Genomic DNA, 14914 nt, shown 5'->3' with positions numbered 1-14914 from the left:
CAGAACCAGAATCCACAGGATCACCCAGGGACAAGAGCAGGAGGCAACCCTCTGAGGATCAGGTGCCATCTCCATGGGAAGACCAATGGGGACAAAGTGGGTAGTATACAAGAGCTGGTGTCCAAGCTCTGGAGCCAGACAGACTGCACCCAAATCTTTCCTCTCCATGTTAGTTTTGTTTCTCTAAGCCTCTCTCAGACTCTAGGTTCCTCATCTGTGAAATGGGGATAAAATACTTCCCTCCAGGTGGTCTAGGAATCTGAGAGACTATATTATAAAGGGCCACCCTGGGCCTCTGTGGTGTTTCTCCTCTGGCTCTGTTCTCTAGGCATCCTGCGTGGACCCTTTTTCCTTGGATGTGCCAGTACTTTCTTTGGTTTATAAACACTGTTAACAGCCTTTACCCCCAATTTGCATTCCCCGGTGCAAGATTCTGATTTTCAAGGAGGAGAAATCGACCACTAGAAGACCAGCTAGAACCCAGGCTGCTTGGGCTGCTTGGACAGGCCCTGGGAGTTGAGAGAGGAGAGCTGAGCCTTGCAGACCAGAGGCATGTGCCCTCCCCTCCCTGATCTGAGAGCTGCTGGGCTTGGAACAACCTCCCTGAGAAAGGTAAGGAGATAGGGATGTTTTTCATGCCCTCTCACCCTAACAGTGGCACACCTGAGCCAAAGTCCAGGTGGGGAAGGGAAGAAACCTGAAACCACACAGCACGGACAGGGATCCTCTGGGCTTTTTTTTTTTTTAACCCTCATTTTATTCTGGACTCCCATTTTCTTTCCATTCTGTCGTTAGACCTCAGCTTCAGCTGATGTTGACCCTATTCAGAGAGTTTTGGCTAATGTTTGACCTGAGGAATAGCAGAGCATGTGGAAATGTGGAGCACTAGACAGTTTTAAGATGTCGGAAGAAAAGTTACTCATTTTCATATCTGAAAGCACCCAAAATGAAGAAGAAAGAAAAACAAAAATGCAAACTCCCTCTTCAGCAAAACTAAAACACATTTGTAATCCCAACCACAGTTTAAAGAGAAGAGCTGTCAAAAGCAGTCAAGGGCTGTCCAAAGCAGTGAAAATCCAAAGTGGGGGGAGGTAACACCTTGAGAAGACACCTATGGCTGGAGAGTTGGCCGAGCTACCCAGCAGCTGATATTCCTGAAGGAGAAAACCAAGGGTTCCAGGAGCAGCAGGAACAGTCTGGCAGTGGCCCCTGCCTCTGATGTTTTAGGGGATGACGGGGGCAGGACTGGTGGAAGAAACCACCAACCTGCCATCTTTACAGGAATCTGTGTGTTGGTGACGTGGTTGGAGGAGGGTTCTGAACTGGAAGAAACCACAGCCACAGACCTTTGCAAAGACTAAAAGAAGTCACTGTAACAATCCTGGAAACAAAGTTTCTGTGAACCAGAGAGTAATCCTGCCTTCCTAAGCTAATTCCTAGATTATTTGCAAAATGCTTGTTCCTCTTTCAAGGAAGAACCAGTGCAGGATACAGTTAAAGAAGCTATTAGAGAAATAAAGGAGTAAAAAGAACAGAGGAAAAAAATGGCCAGTCAATACCACTCATCATAAAAAATGCTGTCACAAAGCAGATATAAATTGTAACCAAATTTGCAAGCTAATTTTGTAGTTGCTTATTTTAGGAGGGAGACAACTGGAACAGTCTAAACAAAACATTAAATCCATTTTATATAGTTATTATAAGAATAACCTCCAGAAGTAAAAATAAAATACAAACCTTCCAAACTGTCAGAAGGAACACAACACAAAACCAAATAGACCATATACTCAAAGATTTTGTTTTATGAAGCAACTGAAGCAAAAAGACATAGAGACATAAAATGTGGTAGTAAAACTAAGACCAAGGTAATAATTATGTCAGTGTATGCCCATAGAAACTACTAGAAGAAAAGATCCTAAAATTGGGAAATGAGACAAAAAACCCAACCACATGCTACATGCAAGAGACACCCCCAAAGCAAAGAGATTCAACAATTGTGAAAATAAAGGAAGAGAAAAATATAACAGGAAAGTGTAAACTCAAAATAAGAAGAAACTGTACATAACTATATTATGCAGGTAAAGCTGATTTCAGGGAAAAAGATTTAAAATCAGACAAAGAAGAATACGTTCGTATTCTTTATTAGATTTTATTGTATCATATTTAATATTCTTTTTTATATTACACTTTAATGTATTTTTTTCTTTTGTTTGTTTTGTACCAGGGATTGAATCCAGGGACACTTAACCACTGAGCCATATACTCAGTCCTTTGTATTTTTTATTTTGAGACAGGGTCTCACTAAGTTGCTTAGGGCCTTGCTAAGTTGCTGTGTCTGGACTTGAACTTGTGAACCCTCCTGCCTCAGCCTCCTGAGCTGCTGGAATTACAGGTGTGGGCCACTGCACCCAACTTTTATTGTATTTTAGATGAAGAATATGATCTGTTGTTGAAGATCTAACACACCAAATAATAGCACCAAAATTCAGAGCAAAAACTAGAGGAAACATAGGGGAGGGATCTCAGAAACACATTAGAGGTAGGTAATTTTAATTCCCCTCTCCTACTCATGACAGATCAATAGATCAAATTAAGTAAAGACATAAAAAAGCCAAACTTGCATAATTAATAAGACAGATCTAATTGATGTGCATATCCAATGCTATACCTTGAAAACATAGGAGGCATGTTCTTTCAGGTGTTCCTGGAACCATAGAAAACATTTCCCACATGTTAGGCCACAAATAAAACCCTATCCAAAAGCAAAAGCAATACTGTCTGATAACAGAAAATGTAGAAACAAATCACAAAATTATGAATCACAAAACCCTATCACTTGCACATTTTAAAAAAATCTCTTTGAACAACTTGGAAAAAAAATCCATGTAAAATTGCAGAACAGCTGGAAAAAAGCAATAAGGAAACATTCCACCCCTTAGAACCCAAGGGATGCTTGTAAGCAGCACCCAGAGGAAATCATTGCTGGAATACCCAATGTTAATAAATTTTTAACAATGAAAATATATGAATTAAACATAATGAAATGGAGAAGTAGTGGATCTAATCAAAAACCCAAGAGCTGTTTTCTTTTTTTTTTTGGGGGGGGGTGGGGATGGGGGAAATGCTACACAAAAACAAAAACAAACCAATAAAACATATAAACCATCTCATCCAGCCTAACCTGCCATGTTATCTGCTCTTATTAACCATTATATTATTACTGTTAATCTGTCATGTTTAATGACACGTCCCCTGAATGTAAGATAATGAAACGTCACTTCACCTGTGTGCACTTCCTTCCCTACAGTCCAATCATGAGAATAACATTGAACAAATTCCAGCTGGAGGGAGTCCCACAAGGTACCTGACCAGTGCCCCTCCAAACCATCAAGGTCATTAAGAACATGGAAGGCCTGGGAAAATGTTACAGCCAGAGAAGCCCAAGATGGCCAATAAGAACCACACATAACGTGGTATCCTGGATGGGATCCTCGAACAGCAACAGAACTCTGGGTAAAAAATGAAGGAAATCTGAATACAGTGTGGACTTTAGTTAATAATAATGTGCAGTATTGGTTCATTAGTTCTGATAATGTGCACCACTAATGTAAAAGGTTCATTATAGGGAAAACATTGTGGGTATATAAAACATGTCTGCCCTACTGGTTTTGGTTTGTTTATTGGTTTCACTTTTTGCAGTGCTGGGGATTGAACCCAGGGCCTCATGCATGCTAGGTGAAGTACTTGTTTTACTTTTCCCAAAATCTAAAATTATTCTTTAAAAAAAAACTATTAATTTTAAAAAAATTAATCAATTTCTCAATTTTAAGACATATCAAAAAAATGTTGAAAACTAAAATTCACCCACCTCTTACCTCATTAGTCATTAATCTAATACAAACATGTAGTATTTGGATGAATTTTATTTTTAAAATATTTAAAATCTATAAAATATTTTGAATTTTCTTTTAAAAATTGTTGGGCTAGGGATGTGGCTCAAGCGGTAGCGCGCTCGCCTGGCATACACAAGGCGCTGGGTTGGATCCTCAGCACCACATAAAAATAAAATAGAGATGTTGTGTCCACAGAAAACTAAAAAATAAATATTAAAAAATTCTTTCTCTCTCTCTCTCTCTCTCTCTCTCTCTCTCTCTCTTTCTCAAAAAAAATTGTTATTGTGGGCCTTTATTCAGATTAATTTATCTCAAAAGATTATCATGTTCAAATATTACTAAATGTACTTTAAATGCATGAGTGCAATGACTAAATTTAAAAAAAAAAGCTTACAAACCACTTAATCTAATTTTTTTTTGTACCAGGGATTAAACCAGGGGTGCTTAACCATTGAGCCACATCCCCAGCCCTTTTTTATATTTTATTTAGAGATAGGATCTTGCTGAGCTGCTGAGGCTGGCTTTGAACTTGCCATCCTCCTGCCTCAGTCTCCAGAGCAGCTGGGATTACAGGCGTGAGCCACTGCACCCAGCTAATCTAATAATTTTAAAAGGGTGGCCAGAGAAGGCATGAATATGCAAAATAGGAAAAATGGGGAATAACAAACTCACAGAGCAAAAAAAGCACTCAAAAGAAATTGGGCTTTGTGATTAGCAAGAGGAATATTTGTTAGACAAGTTACCAACAAATATGTAACAAACTCCTACAAATGAGTAGGAACAGACCATCCCAACTATGAAATTCGAGAAGATGTCAACAAACAGTGCACCCAAAAGGAGAGATCAAGGGCTCCCTTAAAAGAGGCTCTATGAAAAGCATCATGGGCAAGAAACAAGTTGAACTACAATGAAATGTCATTTTTGTCTCATCACACAGTGGAGGAGCTGTGGAAAAGAAGGCAGGTTCATATGTTGCAAAAGTGCATACTGCCACACATGGTGGCGCACACCTATAATCCCAGCAACTCTGGAGGCTGAAGCAGAAGGATCCCAAGTTCAAAGCTAGCCTCAGCAATTTAGTGAGGCCTCAACAACTTAGTGAGACCCTGTCTCAAAATAAAAGGGGCTATAGAGTTGTGGCTCAGTGGTTAAGTGCTTCTGGGTTTAATCACCAGTACCAAAAACAAAACAAACAAACAAACAAACAAAAACAGTGAATGTTAACTGGTGCATCTCAGTGGCGGTCAAATTAGCACCATCTTTAAAATTGCAAATGCACATATGCATATACCTTTCTAACTTACAATTCTACTTCCCTCATTTACTCGTATATGTTCTCAAAGGTGCGAAACTACATTTCACATACGGCATGCATATACAACATTGTTTGTAACAGCAAAATATTGGGGGGGGGGCGGGAAACAGGAGATAAACTAAAAGAAAATATTGAATCCATATAATGGATGCTATGCTGAAGAAAATAATGTACTGATACAGAAGATTCAAGAGATAAAGTTGAACAAACAAGGTGCAGAACAATGTGTTCCCTGCTGCCATTACTGGAGGAGAAAGGAGAAGGAGGTGGCAGAAGGAATAGGACAAAGGACAGGGTATTTAACTCAAAGGGCCACGTAGAACTGGGGACCAGGTGTGTCTGTAGGAAAACTGGAAGCCCCAGAACAGTCTAAAAAGACAACTGGCTTTCCTCTGCTCCCCACAGAGCTTCACCCTGACTTTGCCAAGCCCTGGAGCCTCAGCCAGGTTATGGGGACAGAGCAGGATCCCGTGCCTGAAGTGCAGGCTTTATAGTGGGGAGCCCCTGCTGGACCAGCATGCACCCAGAAATACCGTAAGTTTGTTCAGAATTCCCAGGGATGTCAGCTGGGAGGTGAGGGGGCTGCAGTCTGCCAGCCCTGTTTGGTAATTCACTGAAAGACGCCTTCTACTCCCATAATAACAGACCCAGAATCTGAGGTTCTGAGGAAAAGCAGCCTGACCAACGTCATGTGGCTGAGAGAGCTGATCCCGTCCTGGGCAGCCAAACTCAGTCTCCTTTCCACTCTCTCCATCACCAACCTCAAATGTCAGCTCTTCCTCTGGGGGGCGGGGGGGGGCGGTGGTGGCTGCCAAATTCACATGCCCTGTGAGGCAGGCATCCAGGGATCACGGCTTCTTCATTCAAAAGAGGAAGCAGCCTCAGAGAGGTTGCGTGATCTGTCTGGGGTCACACAGCCACTCAGTAGCAGGATGGAGGATGACTTGATGGACAACACTGTCACTCTCACATCTTCCTCCACACTGTTTAGAACAGCGCCCCCTCCATGGTGCCCACTGTCCCCAGCTCCGTGTGGTCACCAGCTCCCCCTACCACACACTTTGTTGATGAGCACACCATGACAGCTTTGAAGGCATATAAAAGACTGTCCCCTTGCTGCTTCCCCAATGCAGGGCCCAGAGCAGTGTGCATGTCCCCTGATGGCGAGCCATTCATTCAGGAGGACCAGAAGCAGACCATATAATGAAGCACAGGAGACCTCCCAGGGCTGGGCTCCCTGCCTATCTACGGGGACCTGGGCAAAGACTTCACCCCTCAGACTCATCAGGAAAGTGCTACTTTGCCTGCTTTTGCAAGGATGGAGGCTGTCACCAGCATCACCTGGTAGAGGGCGGGGTAGCCAGGAGACCCAGCAAAAGGTGAAAGTCCTGTCGCCATTTCACCACCTGCAGGCAATCTGCTGCAGACTGACTTCCTTAATGAGTGTCCAGAACTCTCTGTGTGAGGGGGTTTGTGGAGACAGAGCCCCTGGGAGGTGGTCAGTTCATGAGGGCGAGTTCCCCCTCCCTCCAAGAAGCCTGCCCTGATCCACTGGGCATCTAGCAGCCTGCCCGGACCTCTGTGTGCCCCAGGCCAGTCGGGAGACATGTCTTTCTGGCCCTGCTTTTTTCCTCCCTGGAGGGCATTTCTGAGGACAGGAAAGTTTTACCTGCACTTTTGTGCCCAGGAAGTGTGCAAAACCAGGCAGAGCTCACACACAGGGGTGGTGGAGAGAAGGTGCCAGGTGCAGGAAGGGCTCACTCTTGGCTCTTTTCCAGGGACAGAGCAGTGAAAGGTCCAGGGCTGGAGTTAGGAGAGGGGAACACAGAGCCTGGCTCTGCACATAGTCACCCTCTCTGAGCAGCTGCCTCTGGGCTGGATCCAGTCCGTCCCATTGCTAGACACTTCTGTGCACCTTCCCTGCTTGTAACCTTCATTTTTTTCACTCAACAAACAGTGGGTGCCTGCTCTAAGCCAGGAACTGTGTGCCTGAGAGCTGGGGACACAGCACATGGCACAGGGCCAGGCACATAGGACCTACTACAAAATGTAACTTCCTTATGGGAAAAACACCATCTCCAAATTGCCAGAGGGGGCCTCCCCCACACTCTCCCAGACCAAACTTAATGTCTTCTGTCATGCTTGGATGGGGACGCTTAATGACATTATCCTGAAGGGTCCACTCTGGGGCTGTAATCATGGCTGAGCAAGAAAACAAAACTCAGATTGCTCAGCGCCCTCCCCAGGGCCCTGGCGGTGTTACTGTCACAGGGAAGTGAGGTGTCAGGACGCAGCTATGGCATGCTATTTAAGAAGCCTCGGTGCTTTGAAAATCGTGACTAGCTTAGAGGCCCAGGAGTGTCTGGGTGGGCTCATCGGGCAGGGGGTCTGCAGGGGGACATGTCTGCTGCAGGCATTGGCGATGGCTGGGTGACATGGCCTCTCTCAGCGTGGCCTCAGGCTTTGGATTTGATGGGGCAGGGGCAAGGGCAGGCTTCCTCGCTTCCTTTAACCACAGTTGTGATAGCGCCCCTGGGGATCCGCCACTGCAGGAAAGTAGGAGAACCAATCATTTTCCTCTAGGGACAGCCCACAAAGGGGAGAGGCCTGGTGACAGGTGTGAATAATGGCAAAGACTGCAAAGAGAAAGGAGGCCCTGAGCGCCCGGGAATCCCCTCAGCAGACTGCACGTTCCTTTCAAATACATGTCACCACGCTTAAAGACGCTAGGCCAGCTACTCCTGCTCCCTGCCTCCAGTCCCCCCGAGGGCTTGCCTTGTCCGCTCCTAGCCCTAACCCTCCCAGAATGTCCCATGATGCTTCCCCAAACCATCTCCCTCAGTGAATCCCTGTTCTCTATCCCTTTAAGCTCCCTGCGGTTCCCTAACTTGCTACTGCCACTGTCCCTCCCCCTCCCCCAGGCACACATCTGTGCAATTCCATTGGGCCTGGGCACGGCCACCTCAGGGGAGCCCCACCCCCCTGCTCTCAGAGCTTCTGGGATTGTTCCCACCACAACAGTTATGGCCAGGAGCCAGGCTGGGGACAACTTCAAGACAGAGGCTGGGTTTCCCTTATCGGAGTCCCCAGGACTCCATCCACATGATTTAGAGAAAACGGTGGGTGAACGTCTAGGGACACACAGTGTGAACAGAGGAATAAAAGCGACACACTGCCTTGAAAAATCACCTGCAAAGAACTTGGAAAGCAGAGCTACAAGAGCTCAGGCCATTCATGTCATGCCTTTCCTCCTCAATTTGCACCTGTTTACAATGGTGCCAATAATGTCTTCCTGGGCCTGGTTCCACAGGAAAGTTTTTAAGGTTTTCTTGATACAGATATTGAGTAGAGGGTTTGTTTTATTAAAAGATGCTCACTCAGAATGAATCCACCAGCAGTGGACACACTTAAGAACCCTCAAGGTTTTTTTCACAGATGTCCATTCCCTCTCCCCATCACACACACACACAGGGAGTTCACACTCTGACTGGCTGGGCAGCCCTTTCGTCCCCAGCGCCCACAAAGACAGCCATCTGTCCAGTTCCAGGTGGATCCGACTCATGCCCCGTCTTCCTGGAGCGGAATCAATGAGGCTTCCCCAGGCCTCCCCTCCTCCTGGGGTTTCCATGGGAATCCTCCCACGTGTGACTGAGCCAGGAGCCCCCAAGGTGGAAGCTCAGCTGTCAGCCTGGGGGGAGAAGGGGATGGGATGAGGGAGGCTTGCTGGGCGGGGACCAGGCCAGCCTGCTCTGCAAGGTCATTTGAAAGAGACATTGCTCTGAGCTAGTGAGGCCACGTGCAAGCCTGGTCACCATGCAGCTGCTCCAGCACCCAGAGGGCTGCCCCAGGACAGCCAGCCTCGGTGAGGTCCAGCATGGCTCAGGCTGGGGCAAAGCATGAAAAGAGGGGCAGGAGGAAGACGCTCCTTCATGGAACCCTCTGGAGAGATTTTCTATTAGGAGAACAGGACCATCCTCACCTCTAACCTCTTATTTATCTCCCAAGATGAACTCTGCCCTTCAACTCAACTGTCTGAAATCAGAATGCTTGAAAGAAAAGCACAACTCTTCCAGCCTCAGGGTTTATCTAGGGGACCATAATAGGGATCTGCTAGTGTTTCTGAAGGTCCCTCATTAAGCTTGCATGTCTCTGGGGGACATTGGGATGCCAGCTATAGAAAGAGGGAGAAAGGGAGACCCACGGTGGGGAGGCTGCGATTGGGAGGCAGCTGCTGCAGCCCCAGGCCTCTGGGACTTGCATTTCTCCCAGAATGTGGCTAACAGGTGGTTATGTCTGCAGAGCTAGCTGGGCCGAGCTGGAGAAGGCAGAGCTCTGGTTTATCCTAATTTCACAGCATTTCAAGCCTGGTGGGTGACACTGGCCCTGCTCTGGCCTCTCCCTCTATACACACCAACACGTGGAGATGCAGAACTTGGAGCAGCAGCTGTCCTGCCTGCCCATAAAGGGTGAACCCCCAAGGTCACATCTTCAGACACAGCCCCCCTTCTCTCTGTGCAAATTCACCTAGGACTTACATCTCTAGGCCTCTGCAGAGACTCCCAAGCTGGGGCTCCTGCCGTGGCTTCCCTCAGCACCAGGCTCACCTACTAGAAGCTTCTGGTCACCCTAGATAGCATGCTCCTCGGGCCACCTTGTAAAGTCATCTGACCTCTTTCCATCTGAAGCCCCCCACCATGGATACACTCAGTGTCTTAGTGCTGGGGGACATCTGGGGACCAACTGGAACCTCAGAATCACAAGTCCTAGGCTGACCCATGCCCCTTCTTTCCCATGTCCCAGGTACCCCTCTGCACACCCCTGCTTTTGCTGTGGATCTCCATCTCTCCTCCTCCCTCACTCAATGACTTCAACTGTCCCTTAATCCAGACCAATCAGCACTGCCCTAGGAAGGTCTTTGCCTCCCAACCCACCATGCTGCTGAGAGGGTAAACCCTACCACCTGCCTGTTCTGCCCTCCGGGCAGCTTCTCGAAACTAAAACTGTACCCCTTAAGTTGGCACTCAAGGGTCCCTGAGACCTGCACTTGCTTATTTCTCCCATGCTCAGTCTCTCTTCAGGGCCCACCTCAGAGCCTTCAGGGCACATTCTTTTCATACACTGGGCACCCTGGGTCTTCCCACCCTCCCATGCCTCACTCTCCCTGTCCCATTCTGTGTGCAGCCCTTGGTCCCACTCCTCCACCTCACTGTGCCCTCATTCTAGCTGATGTCTCCTGGACCATGTGCTGCATGTCTTGATGCCAGGGCAGTGCCCAGTCAATCTATTTGTCTCCCAGACTAGCACACACCCTGCACCTGCTACATCTGGCTGTGTTAAATCCTTGCCAGTCTGAAGAAGGAATATCTGCTCTACACCTCTTGTATGGCTTGAATTTTTACCAAGAAGTTTTTTCACTATTAAAGTAGACATTTTAAGTGGGGATTAAGTTCTAAACTCAATGTGTGAAGCAAAAAAAATCACATGCAATCAACACTGCCCTAGGAAGGTCTTTTGAAGGTCCAGAAAGTTCAAGATAAATGATTTGGGATGTATCAGTCTCTTTCCCCAAGTCAGAGCCAGATAGCTGTTTCCTGCAGCCTCTGAACACATCCATATTTCTGAGCAGCAGCAGGAAAACCCAGTTAGCTTATTTAGGAACCATGTTTTATTTAAACTGTGTTGCTGAATTTTTAATTTTTTATTATTGATCTTTTTTTGCCAAGTATGTTTAGTCATATTCACATAAGTTAAGTGCACACATTATGCATTTTTTAAAAAAAATGACTACCAGGAAAGACTTCTGATGACCTTGATCTAGGCCCCTCTGCCCTCAAGAACTCCCACATCAAGTGATTCATTCTAGCTGGGGTGCTGCTGCCTGAGACCCCCTGTTCCTGTACTAACAGAGAAGGGACAGACATTCCAAGAGTCTCGATTTGTGACAACTGGCCAGAAAGCTTAGAAAAAATTAATTGTGACATGGTGAGTTGTACTGGGTTCTTTCCCAAAAGAGCAAGAAACCCAGAGCTCTGGCCTGGGACCTGGCCACTGCCTGGGCTAGAAGTGAAGCCCCACTAGGACAAATTTGCATGAATGATAAAAAGGTTCCAGTCCCATGAAAAGCTAGGGAGACAAATATGCTATCAGGGTGACCAGCAGTGAATAAGCCCATGAAGTGCTGGAGTAAAACTAAGAAGGCCAGGAGGTTAGGGGGTGGCCAATGGGGACAAAGGAACACAAGGGGACCTGGAAGACCCTGGGAATGTCCAGAGTTTACTCAAAGTCTTTGAGGAGGTTCTAAAAGTGAGGAAGAAATTGGGTATATTTACATTTTTAAAAGAATGCTTCTGATAAGTGGTTATTACTATTTGATAAACTGATATGTGGAAAAACTATAAAAGCATTAAAGCTATGAAGCTTTAGCCTGCACTTTTCTTCTTCAGTGAGGTAGGACACCCTGTCATAGGTTACAGTTGGTTTCTGTTTCATTCTCTCTGTGTGTGAATTGTCTGTGGTCTTCAAGCCTTTGGTCATGTGCTTGTTGACTTGAAGACTTCTCCACATTTGAAGAGATGAGCCTGTTGCAATAGGAGTGGCAATTCTTTGGACTCTTTATAGTGATTTCTTTTCCTTTCAGATTTTATTTCTACATCTTTGAATTTAATCCATCCTTAAAATAGAAAAGAAGTACAAACTGGAGAGATACTTGAGTGAAATGGCTGGTAAGTTGGATTTTGTTTGCCATTCGCCCCCCTCCCCCAGGTGGCTTAAATTCATTTAATTACCATTTTAAGGAAGTTTTAAGGAGGGAATCAGAAGGTAATTGTCTCAGAGGAATGTGGCCTTAGGTAAAGCATGTTCCTGACACACTTTTGACACTTTGTTTTTCTGCAAACTCATTTTATCTGCAGCTTTCAAAAAATAATGAAGGAAAAAAAAGAATCAAGTCTTTAATCTAAAAAATAAATAAATAATAAAGGTTTGGGGGAGAGAGATTTGAGAGAAGGATTTGGGGGAGCTCCCATCAGCCGGAGGGATGGAAGCTGCAGAGTTTAGCTGGAGGACAGAGGTGCCAAGGTGGAACAGAGAAGATGAACTATCTCTAATGCTATGATCTCTTCCCACAGGGCCAGGGTGGGCAAATTGTGAATCATTTTAATAGCCTTCCCCTGAGTCATTTCACACTTTCCAGATTTAGGCTCATCAAATTGGGGGGGGGGGGACAGAAAGTGAGTAGGTGGATAGGGGGCTCAGATTCCTAAGGAGAGGGGAACTCCTATCTTCACCCCCAAATCCGGAGGAGGGCAGAGTGCCAAAGAGCTGGGAGAGGTTAGATAACTTGTTCAAGGTCACACTGCAGGCTGGTGGTGGAGGCAGAATTTGAATGCAAACCCGGCTCCAGAACCCAGAGTTTCCCATCTCCTCAAGACAGAGGTACCAAAGTGTCCTCTTCTCCCTTCCTGTAGGCAGCGGGCAGCCCGCGCTTGGCCATGGGGCAGCGGGAGCAGCCACTCCTCCAGCTTCTCCAGCCAGTCAGAGGTCTGGGGCTGGGTGTCCTCTCCTGGCTCGGAGCCTGTGGCACGTCCAGCGAGACCAGAGTGGACACATTTGCCGCGCTCTCGAGGCTCTGGCCTCCTCTCCCCTTCCCTGAGCCCCCATCCCCTCCCTTCCTAAGCAAAGCCAAGTTTGTATCCAAGCAAGGCCGGGAACTGGCCCCAAGTAGCTCTCCGGCTAGGCGATCAGCCTCCTTGTCCCAGCGTCAGGAATAAACCATGACAACAGCCAACACTTCACTAGTGCCTACTCGGTGCCAGGCGCTTTACTTTCACTGCTCCGAATCTCCGGACTAACATATTTCTTCTCTCAGCCCGCCCAGGAAGTGTTGTCCCCATTACACAGACTAGAAAACAGCTCTGGAAAGTTGGATGACATGCGGGGACTCGCACAACTAATACTAATGCAAGCTAACGTATGATTGAGAGCTTCCCCTGTGTCGGAACCGGTTTCCATACCATCCCTCAGATCCTCCAGTACCCTTCGAAAACTGGCACAATTCTCATCCCCATCTTATGGATGAGAAAAGCGAGGTATGACGCCTTGCCCAAGGTCACCCAGCCAGTGAATGACGGATATTGGACCCATACCCATGCAGGGTAATTCTGGAGGCAGTGTGTGTGTGTGTGTGTGTGTGTGTGTGTGTGTTGTCTCCAGTACACAGAGAAGCAGCGGACTTGGAACCCACCGCTCTAGGAGGGCCCCCAACGTTCCAGGGCTGCGCGCATACCAACCGCCTTGGACTGCCACAATCCGCCGAAAGAAATTCCCGGGGATAGGAGCAAGACCGACATCTGGAGCGCTGACTGTGATGAGTGCCGGCCCGTATGAAGAGCTGCTGAATTTCAGCTCCCGACCCCCGAGCGCCCCTCACCAGGGGATGGAAAATACTCACCATAAAAGAGAGGGCGAGAGCCTGCCCCGGAGGAATCCCCAGCGCTGGCAGGTCCCGGAATCCCGGGAGAGAAGTCTGCTGCTGCCGCTGCCGCCCACTCAGGGGCGCCCGAGTGACCCCGCAGATGGTGGCTTCCTCCCCAGAGCCAGCGGCGCGTCCTCGCGACTGGTGCCCGGCAGCAGCGCCCTCTCTGCCCGGCAGGGTGGCCTGGAGTTGGGAGCGTTCTTGGCGAAGTTGGCGCTCAGACGCGGCGAGAGGGCACCGGAGGTCCGGCCCAGAGTGGGGAGGCGCCTTTACTGCGCCGATCCTAGGTGCGCGCGGAGGCCCGCGCTCTAGCCGCTCCGAAGCTTGGCGCCTGACCTGGAGGGCGGCGAGTCCCGCGCTCAGGGCGCACGGGCCGCACCTCGGCAGCCGGCCACCGGCGCGCCCAGCGTCTTCCCCAGATTCGTGGGCGCACGCAGCGCTGACTGCAGCGGTGGCTCGGGCCCGGGCTGTGGTGCGCTCATCGCCTTCCCCAGGGGCTGGGCGCCTTTGTGCGCGGGGCGCGCCGGCCGCCGCGGCCAGCCCTGGATGCTGCAGCCGCCGCCGCCTCCCCCTCCTCCTCCGCCGCCGCCCGCTCCCCGCCTTCCCGGCCGGCCCGGAGGCTGCAGCTGAAAGCCGATCCGGCTGAGCTCATCCCTGAAGGCCACTAATCCAATAGCCGCGGAAGGCGCGGCCGCCGGGAACGCCCCTTCCCCCACCATCCCGCGCCCCGGCCGTCCCAGCTCGAGCCGCTGCCGGCGCCGCCACCTTCTTGAGGCCACCAGCTGGCGGGAGAAGGAAGTGGAACCCGCGCCCGCTCCCCTGTGCCGAAGCGGCGCGGTCGCCATTCACTCACCCGCCCGCTTGCCCGCGCACTTCCTCACTCACGCACTCATTCATGCGCGCGGTCCTCCCCCATTCATTCAAGCGCGCCTGCAGCGCCGGGGTGGGTGCCCTGAGAGGGAGGAGATACCCAGTCACTAGACAGCTTCTGTGCCTTTACTCAATGCACGTGGGAAACAGCTGCTGGGGAAAGAGAATTATTTAATAAGCCCCTTCCGTAGACACACACATGTCCACACTTTATTTCCGAGACCAGGCTCCAACTCATCTTTTAAAGTACAATTTCATCCCGCACCTGCTTCACGGCGCCTTCCGAGCCCATCCGAGGCGCTGGGAGATGGATCTCTGCTCAGCTGGCTACCAGCGCAGATGGTGGGCGGCTTCATTTCGAGC

The 14914-nt window shown here is 48.7% G+C and overlaps 1 protein-coding gene across 2 annotated transcripts in view; it reads right to left on the bottom strand.

Annotated features, from left to right (window-relative positions):
- The window catches only part of SPSB4 (splA/ryanodine receptor domain and SOCS box containing 4), an 80554-nt gene extending 66255 nt beyond the window's left edge, over positions 1–14299 (bottom strand). Inside the window, exon 1 of one of the 2 annotated variants that reach the window (XM_081301422.1) lies at positions 13658–14299. The gene's annotated coding sequence lies outside the window, so the exon portion shown is untranslated. Of the gene's footprint in view, positions 1–8688; positions 8821–13657 lie in introns of those variants that run through there. The other variant, XM_081301423.1, reaches the window with a different exon arrangement.
- Positions 14300–14914: the final 615 nt, after the last annotated feature.

The sequence above is a fragment of the Spermophilus citellus genome, assembly GCF_964194105.1.
Source record: "Spermophilus citellus genome assembly, chromosome: 7".
Taxonomy (NCBI): Eukaryota; Metazoa; Chordata; class Mammalia; order Rodentia; family Sciuridae; genus Spermophilus; species Spermophilus citellus.
This window is presented reverse-complemented; position numbering and strand designations above follow the sequence as displayed.